This window comes from Chiloscyllium plagiosum, unplaced genomic scaffold (genome assembly GCF_037043375.1).
Source record: "Chiloscyllium plagiosum isolate Xiang-an unplaced genomic scaffold, Cpla_swu_hap1 HiC_scaffold_28, whole genome shotgun sequence".
NCBI classification, from domain to species: Eukaryota; Metazoa; Chordata; class Chondrichthyes; order Orectolobiformes; family Hemiscylliidae; genus Chiloscyllium; species Chiloscyllium plagiosum.
In genome coordinates, this window is record NW_028270166.1 from 9,416,582 (window position 1) to 9,428,518 (window position 11,937).

Here is an 11,937-nt window from a genome sequence, read left to right on the forward strand (position 1 = left end):
TTTTCAGTTTAGCTATTCACTGGATAAACTCATTGAGTCACGGGAGAGCCCCTATTGGAAATTTTTCTGAGAAAAACCCACATAATCACAAAACCCTTCATCACACTACTGCCTTTTAAAACATAATATTTGAGTATGTTTTATATTTAGGACAGAAATAGATGACAAATATTGACAATTTTATTGATTTGAAAGTAGGCTTGGGGTTTAAATCAGAATAACATATATGCAAAGCAATTGGGTCTGAATTGGCAACTTTGTCAAAGTTATTTTCTATATCTTCCATCTGTGCCAGAACTTTCAGATGTGATCCACTCCAGGAGAAGGAATAATTAGAACAGGATGTGAGACAAATTTCACAGAAAATACACAAAGAGCAAGGATCTGACTGTATCTGCACTCGCTGTTACCGTAAAGAAATCATTGTTTAGACTGCCTAACCTAACTGTGTTGCTGGCACGCAACAGTTTCATCTTTTTACCTATTCAATATATGATTATATCCTTATAACCTTTTCCTCTATCTCTAAGGTTACACTTCGTGGTCACACTTGTATTCAGTTATTTTGTAGACACCATTAGCACACTGGCCATCATTAAAACTGAGGGAAAAGACAGTATTAGATAATGTTTGCATGAGCAAACTGTATGTAGCCACATCCCTGAGCGTTTATCATGCACTACTCATTGACACAAAGGGACCTCAGAACAGACAAGGATATGATTGCTAACATATACATCCATTTGTACATATGCCAACCTCAAACCTGTCATTAAGTCATATCTGTTACAGAGTGGGTGTTATAATGCATTTGAACAGGTTTGTTAAAAATACCTATAAAGTCCCTGTGTTAGGTTTGTTAAAAATACCTATAAAGTCCCTGTGTTAGATTAAAGGCTTGTTTACTGATTTAAGGTTAAAGCTAAGTTAAGATCATAGTGAGCAACAGGGTTAAGATTTGATTTTTATTAGGATAGAATTTAATAGTTTTATAGTTAGGGTTAGATTAGGAGGAGGTTTTGGCTTAAGAGGAGTTGTAGACTGAAATTTGTTTTTCTTTATTCTTTCATAGGATTGGCAAAGCTAGCATTTGTTGCCCAACCTTAATTTCCCATGAACTGAATGACTTCTTAGTCCATTTTAGAAGGCTGTTAAGAGTCAACCACATTCCTATAGGTTTGAAGTCACATATACAGTAGACCAGGTAAGGACAGTAGATTGCCTTCATCAGTGAACCAGATTTTTTAAATGATAATTAATGATAGTTATTATGGTCACCTTTACTTGGACCAACTTTTAATATCAACTTTATTTGAATTTAAATTCCACCAGCTGTCATGAGGGGTTTGAACTCATGGCACAGAGCACTAGCCTGGAGCTTCTGGACTACTAGTCCATTGATTTGGGGCAATAAAATACTAAAGCAGAGAGTTTATTCTGCAAAGTAAATTCCATGTAATGGGAGTGAGTACAATGCAAATCGCATATATACACATTCATCGAACACAGTATTCTAACAGATGAAAGGCTTAACAGACAATCAATTTTTCAATGTATAATTTCAGTTACATCACACTGTAAATGTTTGCTATAAATTCTGTGTGTTAGGATTGAGCCCTCCACTACCACCTGATGAAGGAGCGCCGCTCCAAAAGCTAGTGTGCTTCCAATTAAACCTGTTGGACTATAACCTGGTGTTGTGTGATTTTTATCTGATCCCAGTGTTGCTGGAATCACAGAATAATTCAGGCACCATCAAACTGGCAATCAGAAGTTTAAACTTCCCACGGAAGTACTGTGAATGCACCTACACAGGAACTTCCTCACGACCGTGAGGTGTATCAACGATGAAAGTTGAGTCAGAGGCCTCTGCCCAGATTAAAAGATTTAGGCCATTGAATATTTCCAGCATTTTCTCCTTATTGTAGCAGAGGAAGTAATATTTTTAAAGAAAAGCTACTAAAATACAATTAAACACTGTGCCTATCACAGTACCGCAACTGAAGCAGTAGCTGCATACTGCACCATCAACATAGGAACCAACATCACAAGCTTACATTTTGCATTGGCCCAATTAAAAATAAACAAGTTTTCTGATGGTAAAGACAGTGAATTACTCAATCTAACAGATTAGAAGTTTCCAGATTCAACTTTAGTTCCTGCTGCATTAACCAGTCTCTCCTAATTTTCGATTATTGGGGCTCTATAATTGACTTCAGATATAGAGTATGAAGGATCTGCTCACTGTAAAGGTTTATTTGGGCTTTGGGTCAGGTTAGACATTACTACTCAGCTTCATGGGTTACCTCCTGCTTCACAAGTTACCGGAGATCAGGAAAGAAGTAATAAATTGGAAGGGCGCTTCCAGCCGTGCCTCAGAGCTAAAGCCTCTACCTGAAACTATACAACAACAATAACAAGAATCACCTTCTCTGATTATGGCCTACAGTTGATACAGGAATTGTGTTGTACGCAATAGAGGCATTCTCTTAACGGAGAAATGGAGAGCCATCATCATAATGTTTCAAACTCAAGGCCCTTCTTGGTGTCGTCAATCAAGGGAGTATATCTTCATGTTCAGATGTGATGGAGAGTAGCAATTGACTCAAGAAAGGAACTAGGACAATATCTCATGAATGACATAAAGGAGGATAGCGGCTGCAAAGGACAAAAATAAAGAACAAAAGTTGATGACATCATCCGGATTAAATGACACGGATCTAAAATTTCCATCTTCAAGCTATGTTTACATATGTCTTTAATTTAGTGAAACCTCACAAGGAGCTTTACAGAAGCATTATCAAACACTTGACACGAAACTGTTTAGGAGATACTGAATAGGCGATCAGGTTGGATCTCTAGTCCATGATCTCATTCAAATATCAGGTGCTATAACAACAAACTTATTCTAATAGGAATGGAATCTATAGATTTGATCTCCTGACCTATTGGAAATTTCAATTGTGGTTGTACTTCTTGCATATTTATCTGTGCACACTTTCCAGGATCATACATAAATATTGGTCACTTGAGTGAGTCATTTAAGGGCCAGCCCATGAAATCTAGAATCCAATGGTGAAGATGATGACTTCAGGAGTGAAAGAAAGAAAGAGAAAAAGTAAACTGGACATTAGAAAATTCAATGCTGAAAATGTGTTGCTGGAAAAGCGCAGCAGGTCAGGCAGCATCCAAGGAACAGGAGAATCGATGTTTCGGGCATGAGCCCTTCTTATTAGAAAATTCAATGTTTGGGTCATGTTTGGAAGTTATATGCTGGAGCAATGGTTATTTTGATCAACTGGTCATGTTGATTGAATTGAAAGAAGCTGATGGATAATACAGTGTAAAACTAAGGACCAGTAAATTGAATCATTTTGGTTCTTTCATTTATTACATATATAGATTAGTAGCTGTTTTCATGTTCAATAATGTTACTAGAATTAAACAACATAGAAACAGGCCATTCAACTAGTTTTTGTAGTCATTTGTGTTCCACTTGAACCTCCTCCAATTTCATTTCATCTAACCTTATTAACATAACTTTGTTACTTCTTGCTTACCTCCAGGGTGCTTATTTAGTCTTAAATGGATTTAAGCTATTTGCTTCAACCAAGCCTTTCAATAACACGTTCCACATACTTACCACTTACTGCATAAAGAGTATTTTTGTCCTGAATTTTATTTTGCATTTATTGATGACTGTCTTGTACAATCTTCTCCACAATGGAAATATGTTGTCTACATGTACCCTATCAAACAACATCATAATTAGTGCCTATATTAAGGTAGAAACATGAATGTTTTGTACAATACCAAGTTTTCACATTAGAAAAGTAACTGAGTTGAGTATCAGAAGACTATGAATTACAACATAATTACTCATTTTTTGTTTAATATCGATACTACAAATAACTTATATCCATTTGTATGATACAGCAACATGTATTTAGCACGTGCTTTTCTGTATTGAGCAGCTCCTAATTCAATCAGTGGAAATTACTTTTCCATAGTGAAACTTCACTGGAGTCATTACTTAGTGAAGTGAACCTGTCCCTCTATGTTGATTTATTATGGACAACCAACACTTCCTTCCCTGAGACTCCTTCCAGCAGCCCAAATTTATCCTAGGAACTCTGGAAATATTGTGAATAAAGAATCATAGTCAAGTGTTTTCTATAAATAAATATTACCTTTTTTTAGCATGTCCTCAGGGCATAATCTAAAAAGCTTTATATCCAATGAATTATTATTTGTTGTTTCTGGGCAACTTAACCAAAGTGACACTCAGAAAGCTTCCATGATCAACAAATGTGATGAATGGTCAGATCATTTCTTTTTGAAGGTGGTAGTTGTAGGAAGCATGTTAGTCAGGAACTCAGGAGAATTCTCTTCTCCAAGTAGCAATATGGGATCTTTTTATGTTCATCAGAATATACTTGAACAGTTGAAGAATGACAGAACCTTTGACAATGCATCAATCTTTCGATACTGTAACTATCTGTTACCCAAATCCAAATGTCTGCAGCCTTTTGAAATATTGGATTTTAGCTCCTTACATCTCCTAATGTCCTCATAAACTCTGTGGTGTGACTAGGCGGTTGCAAATTTATGATTTGCAAGTTTTCACATAAAAAGGGAAGGGGCCACTGGGGTGATCTATCAAAGAGTTACTGATGCCTGAGGAACTAGAACTTAGCATGAATCAGGAGAAGAATAAGTATGGGAAAATCAGAGGAGAGAATTCATGGGAAAAGTTATTCAACTTAAATAACATTAACAAAGCTTGCTAGAGGATTATTCCACATATCTGTTACACTGTGAGAAAAAAATACTTCTTTATCACAATTTTGCTTCAGGCTTGTCAACTTGATTCTCATGTCCTCCTGAACTGTGATCCCCAGGTTGACTAACCTGACAATTGAATTACATGCATCTTTCATTGTTTTGAAGTCCCTTCTTCAACTATTTAAAGAGCTGATTATAGATATATTAAGAATAATTATTTCCCATTACAGAATCAGTGTTGATGTATCAATATTAGTACTATTTGAAAACAGTGACCGTTCTCATTGTTACTTTTTTAAAAAATAGTTTTAGTGCTACTTAAAATGAAAATCAGTTTAAAAGCACTTCTGTGTCCTAATAGTTTAGGGGTTCAATGCAATGTCTGCTGAGGAATTCAGCCTTACATTGCTCCCACTGGTGCATCCTCTAGTGCTGCTAGTTCTTTGTAAATTCTGAATATGTGTAGCCATGCAGCAACCCAGAAAGTTCAGTACAAGCGGCTCATGACTTGTCCCCTTTAATGCAACCGTGCATTGAAATAAGCAGGTTGTGTATAACAGAAATTTAGAAAGAAAATTGACTGCAGTCCCTTTTAAATCTCTCACTCCTCCAACTTTTGACTCTCAAACATTCCTGAATTTTGCTGCTTCACTATTAGCAGCCATACTTTCACCTGTTTGGGGCCTAACAACTGGAATTTCCTCCCTAAATCTCTCTGATTCTTTACTTATCTCTCCAACTTTGTAGAGATCTCTACATCGTTTGCTAGGTTTATGTCTGTCTTTTTTTTCCACTAAATGTCAAATTGTATATGTAAATACTCCCATGTAGGATGTTTTACTAGATTAAAAAGTGCTATATAAATGTGAGTTGATGTTGTAGACTAGAAAAAAAGGAAGAACATCTGCTTTATCAGCAATTTATAGTGTCTTCAGTACATCAGTATTTTGCAACCAATTGGTTATCCTGAAACTGGACTCACTGCTACACGAGAACTAAATGCAACAGACAACTTGAACATGATGGTGGCGTTTCATCCAGTATCAGATTTGTGTTAACTGAATTCTTCAACACAGTGTAACCCATGACTGCTTTGTATGCTACTGGAGCTAAGAGAGTATCACATCACGATAGTGGAAGAACATCAGCTATCACATCATATTGTATCAGAGTGGATCATTAAATAAATTATTAGATAATCTATTGATATTGGACACAGTTGAGGAAGGAATGTTGACCAAGGAAATTCCCTGCTCTTTGAATAGTCACCTCACCTAAGCAGTCAGATAACCTCCAAATATGCAGTACTCCCTCAGCATTACACTGAAGTGTTAACTCAGATTATATACCCATTGCTTTAACTACAACATGCCAAGGCTGGCAACTGAGGTAAGCTGACAACAGAGGGACTTATTTCCATCCCTGGTTTGAGATGCACAGGGTATATCTCACACTCAGAATTCTACAATTGGCTTCAACCTCACGGTGCCTTGGGTAAAAATTAGCCAAGATTTTTGTTTATTCATTCATAGGATGCAGACGTGTATTGTCCATCCTTTATTACCCAGAAGGCAGTTAAGAGTCAACTATATTCTTGTTTGTCCGGAGTGACATGTAGGCCAGACCAGGTAAAGGTCGAAGAGTGTGGTATTGGAAAACCACAGCTGGTCAGAGAGCATCTGAGACGCAGGAGAGTCAATGTTTTGGCATAAGTCTTCATCAGGAATGAGGGAATTGCCAAGGGAGCTGAGAGATAAATGGGAGCGGGGTGCAGTTGGGGGGAAGGTAGCTGAGAATGCGATAGGTAGATGAAATTGGGAGTGAAGGTGATAGGTTGGAGAAGGAGAAGTGGATAGGTGGGAAGGAGGATGGACAGGTAGGACAGGTCAAAAGGGCAGTGCTGAGTTGGGTAAGGTGGTGGGGGGGTAGGGAAAATGAGGAAACTGGTGAAATCCACATTGATTCCGTGTGGTTGGAAAGTTCCAAGGTGGAAGATGAGGCATTCTATCTCCAGGCGTTGGGTGATGAGGGTTTGCTGGTGGAGGAGGCCCAGGACCTGTATGTTCTTGGCAGAGTGGGAGGGGGAATTAAAGTGTTTGACCATGAGGTGGTGGGGTTGTTTCGTGTGTGTGTCCCAGAGATGTTCTCTGAAACGTCCCACCTCCAGGAAAAGGCCCACAGATTCTCACAACTACTTGGACTACACCTTCTCCCACCCAGCATCCTGTAAGAACTCCATCCCATTCTCCCAATTCCTCTGCCTCTGCTGCAACTGCTCAGAAGAGGAGACATTCCACTCCCAAGCATCCCAGATTTCCACCTATTTTGAACAACATGCTTTTCCCTCCTCCTTCATTTAGACAGCCTTTCAACACACCACCTCCACTCCCTGCTCCACTGCTCTAAACCCCCTCTCCTCCAAACACAATAAAGACAGAGTCCCCTTTGTCCACACTTACCACCCCCCTCCCATCTCTGCATCCAACGCATGATCCTTAAACACTTCCATCAAGTCCAACGAGAGCTCACCACCAAGAACATCTTCCCCTCCCCAGCCCTCTCTGCCTTCTGCAAGGACTGTTCCCTTCGACAATCCTTGGCTTGTTCCACTCTCCCCACCGACCCCACCAAAGCCCCAGATACCTTCCCCTGCAACTGGAAAAAATGGAAAACCTGCCAGTCCACCACCCCCTCCCCTCACCTCCATCCAGGGCCCCAAACACTTCATCCAAGTGAGGCACAGGTTCACCTGCCTCTCTTCCAACCTAGTTTACTGCATCAGGTGATCCCGATGTGGCCTTCTCTACATCGGGGAGACCAAACGTAAACATAGAGAACAGTTCACTAAGCATCGCAGCCGGGTCCGCAGGGGCTGACTGGACCTCCCAGTCACTGCCCATTTTAATTCCCCTTCCCATTCCCTTTCTGATATGACTATCCTTGGCCTCCTCCATTGCCATAATGAACCAAACTGCAAATTGAAGGAACAACACACGGTGGCTCAGTGGTTAGCACTGCTGCCGCACAGCATCAAGGTCCCAGGTTACTCTTCGGAGGGTCGATGTGGACTTGTTGGGCCAAAGGACCTGTTTCCACACTGTGGGGAATCTAATCTAAAAACACATCTTCTGTCTGGTCAGCCTGAAGCCCGCAGTACTCAATATTGAATTCTCCAATTTAAAATAACCTCCCTTCCCCATCCCTTCCACTCCTCTCAGCCACCCACCGGATTTATTCCTCCCATTGACCAACCAGGTCATACCCTCTACCAGCTGCCACCCTATCTGCAGCTCCCCTTACACCCATCCCCAGTACTGAAGAAGGGTTACATCCGAAATGTCGACTTCTCCATCTCCTGATGCTGCCTGGCTTGCTGAGTTCTTCCAGCCTCCTGCTTCTCTCTTTTGGACTAATGGTCTAGCAATATACCACTCGGCCATTATGAGCTCAGATAGAACATAGTTTCTCATTTCTGGACCCCAGCAATCACATTCCAACGGATTTCACTGTATTATCAAACAAAGCACGAAACACTGAACCACTTAGGAGATAGTAGGGCAAGTGATTAAAAACCTGAAGGGTTGTATGGTCTTTCCTGCATCTCTTTCTTATGTAGGTATAAGGAGGTTCTTAAAGACAGTAAAGAAGCAGAGAGGTTTATATAGTGAATTCTGTGAGCTCAAGGCCTAGGCAGCTGACAGCATGACTAGAAATGGTGAACTGGTTAAAACTGGGGACACTCAAGAGATCGGAATTTGAGGAGAGCAGAGATCTTAGAAAGTTGAAAGATGATGAAGGTTACAGATATGAGGAGGGGCAAGGAAATGGAAGGATTTAAAAACAGGCATGTAAATTTTCAAATATACATTTACCTATTGTGTTCCTTATTTTGTCTTTTGAATGGCTAGAAGATAGTTAGTCCACAATGCAGAGTGACACCAATTTGCAGGTTTACTTCCTGTACTGGCTGAGATCACTATGGAAACCCTGCCTTTTCAAACTGAGGCACGGTGACCCCAAGGTCAAATAAACTACCAGTTTTTTTTCTCTAATGTGACTTTCACTGGAATGACCATCAATGCACCAGTCAGATTAATCTCATATCCATCTTTCTCAAGGACATAAGAATCAAAACAGGTCATTCAGCTCCTGCAACCTGCTCCACCATTCACTTATATCATGACTTATTCTCAAGTTCCATTTGCACATCTTGTTCCATATCCCTTGATATCCTTAACTAGTAAAAATCTTCTGACCTCAAGTCTTGATAGATCCATTGAACCTCACCATGCAGAGTCTTTTGCAGGAGCAATTTAAAAATGTCTGCTCTTTTTACATGAAAAAGCACTCTTTGAATCTTTAGAATTAATTAACTTTAATTTTAAGATTGTGCCTCCTTGTTCTAGAGTTCTGTTCTCGTCATCATCAGAGGAGATTATTTATCCAGGTGAGACCCTTAGGTATTTAAATACCTTGATTAGATCACCTCTCAACTTTCTCAGTTAGGGGAACACAAGCCAACTTTATATAGTCTGACCTCATAAACTAACTCTTTAAACTCTGGCATCATTCTGGTGAGTCTGAGTTGTCCCATTTCCAAGGCCAATACAGAGGAATCTCAATTATCTGAATATCAATTATCTGGATTTCAGATTATCCGAAGAAGATCTCAAGGTAATGATAGAAACATCACATCAAAGAAGTGTTTCAACACTGATCATGTCTTTTGTTTACAATGATTAAAAATGAACCTGGCTTACTGAAATGCTGCCAAGAACAGTACTGGACATCGATGGGGCCCAGGCACTGCCTCCAAATGACTGACCGCCTGCGTGCTCTCCCTCTCCCTCCCCACACTTTTCCTGGAGTTCTATACAAGGGTGTACCCTAAACCCCACTTCTCCAGACAATCTCTCCAACATTGTCTCATACAGGGCAAAGGTGGAACCTGTCAAAACGTTGCAGTAAAAAGTTGTGTGTGCGTGTGTGTGTGCACGCACACGTGCGTGTGCTATTTTGAGACTCATCCCCCAAAGGCAGCCGGGTCGGGTGGGGTGGGGGAGGGAGGGTTCGGTGTCATAGTCGGGGGGGGGGGGGGGGGCGGATGGGGTTGGGGACAGACAGAGTGCAGGCATGGATGGGGTTGGGGGGGACAGGGATAGGGGTTCGGTGGGTTAGGGGGTCAGACGGAGTTGGAGGTGCAGACAGGGGCAGGGCAGACAGGGGTGGTGTTGGACAGGAGTGGGGGAATGGGGGCAGGGGTGGATGGGGTTGGGGGTGTGGATGGGGTTGGGGGTGGGGGCGTGGGGGTGGACAGGGTTGGGGGGTGGATGGGGTTGGGGGGGACAGGGGGTGGCATTGGACAGGGTTGGGGGACAGAGGGCGGGGGTGAATGGGATTGGGGGTGAACAGAGGGTGGTGTTGGATAGTGTTGGGGGGACGGGGCGGGGGTGAATGGGGTTGGGATGGACAGGGGTGGCATTGGACATGGTTGGGGGGGACAGGGGGCGGAGGTGGTTGGGGGTGGACTGGGGGTAGCATTGGACAGGGTTGGGGGGACAGAGGGTGAGGTGGACAGGGTTGGGGGTTGAGTGGACGGGGTTGGGGCGGTGTTGGATGGGGTGTTGGATGGGGTGGTGGGGTTGAACGGGGCGGGGGTGGATAGGGTTGGGGGGGCTGATGAGGGTGGTGGGCGGGGTCTTCCGCGCAGTGTGCTGCTGCCTAGTTTCCTAAACTGGGAGCAGACTTAACAAGTCTCGCTGTGTCGATTCCTTTGAACTGATTGGAGTGGAGGGGGGGGGGGGAGAGGAAGGAGGTGGCTACAGCAATGCTGCAGGTCCCTTAGACACAAGTGTGTGCCTGCTCAGAAACAAATCCTAAGACAGAGAGAGGGAGCAAGGCAGGCAGAGCCAGGAAAAAGGAAACCTCAGAAAACCTGAGCCCCAGAGGAGAGGCATTGAATCAATTACCTGAATAATCAATTTTCCAAACGAAATAGTGCCCACCCATCTCGTTCGGATAATTGAGGTTCCTCTGTATATTTTTTGGTGTCCAAAAGCAGTACCTTCAAAGAGGGTTTAATCAAGGTACTGTGCAACTGAGTATAAAATACACACATGAAGATTGTTGACATTCAAATAATATGATATGCAGAACACAACATTAAGTAACTTGAAACAGAAGTGATAATGATCAGTTATTCCAGCAAGCATGAAACACCATATTGTTCCTCTAACTCTTCAAACCAAGGGATAGCCTTCCAAAGTTGTTGCAAAAGTATGCTTACGGCCAACATTCTATTGAGCAGATGGTTTCCTGCACTGCAGAGTACATTCCGGATTGCTACATGCTTAGATGTCATAGATCAGCTCTTCATTGCGCATTTAGATGTGGAACTGTGCAAGAAAAGAAGAACTTGCATTTATCACAATCTTAGAACATCCCAAAGCACTTCAATGTCAACAAAGCTCTTTTGAAGTGTAATGAACTATGGTATATAAGGCATATGTAATGAGCACAGCAAGCTTCCAAAAATAGTTTTGTGATAATGGCCAGTTAATCTGCTTTAATGATTGTGGTTGTGAGATAATACTTGTTTAGAACATGAAGGATAATTCTCCTGATCTTCTTCAAAGTTATGCTTAAGGGATCTTTAACATCTGTCCTGGATGGCAAAAGGTGTTTTGGTATAAAAAGAGTCTTTCAGAAAGTCAAAAGCACTTTACAGTCAATGAAATACATTTGAAGCTCACTATTATAGTGTAGGTTTCATGTCTCATCTAAAAGAAACGACCTCTGACATTCAGCCTAGTGTTCTGTAGTTCCTGGAGTAGGTCTTGAACCTACAATTACCTGACTCAGAGGGCAAACCTCGGGGGAGCTTTAAACTTTCAGTGAGTTTGCAGCAGTAATTTAGTTTCCCACCTGCCCAGCTGTGGAGATTAGCAATCTTAGATTTTAATGACAAATCAAAATACTGTCCTTCAGCACCAAGTATTGTAAAGGGCATGGTGTCCTGCTGGGAAAAATGGGGTTGAGGTGTTGATATTAGGGATGCTATGTAGCAAGAACACAGAGAGACAGTTTTAAATAAAGGGCATTTTAAAGAGGGTGCTGGAGCAGCAAAACCTTGGTATTTATTTGCATACGTCA

At 41.6% G+C, this 11,937-nt stretch overlaps 1 long non-coding RNA gene across 1 annotated transcript; it reads right to left on the reverse strand.

Moving 5' to 3' along the window:
- Window positions 1-1,589: 1,589 nt before the first annotated feature.
- LOC122565113 (uncharacterized) lies at window positions 1,590-11,178 on the reverse strand. Its single transcript, XR_006316091.2, has 3 exons — window positions 11,072-11,178; window positions 3,644-3,749; window positions 1,590-2,658 (listed from the first exon to the last, which is right to left on the reverse strand). It is a non-coding gene; the product is annotated as an uncharacterized LOC122565113 (long non-coding RNA).
- Between the last annotated feature and the right edge of the window lie 759 nt (window positions 11,179-11,937).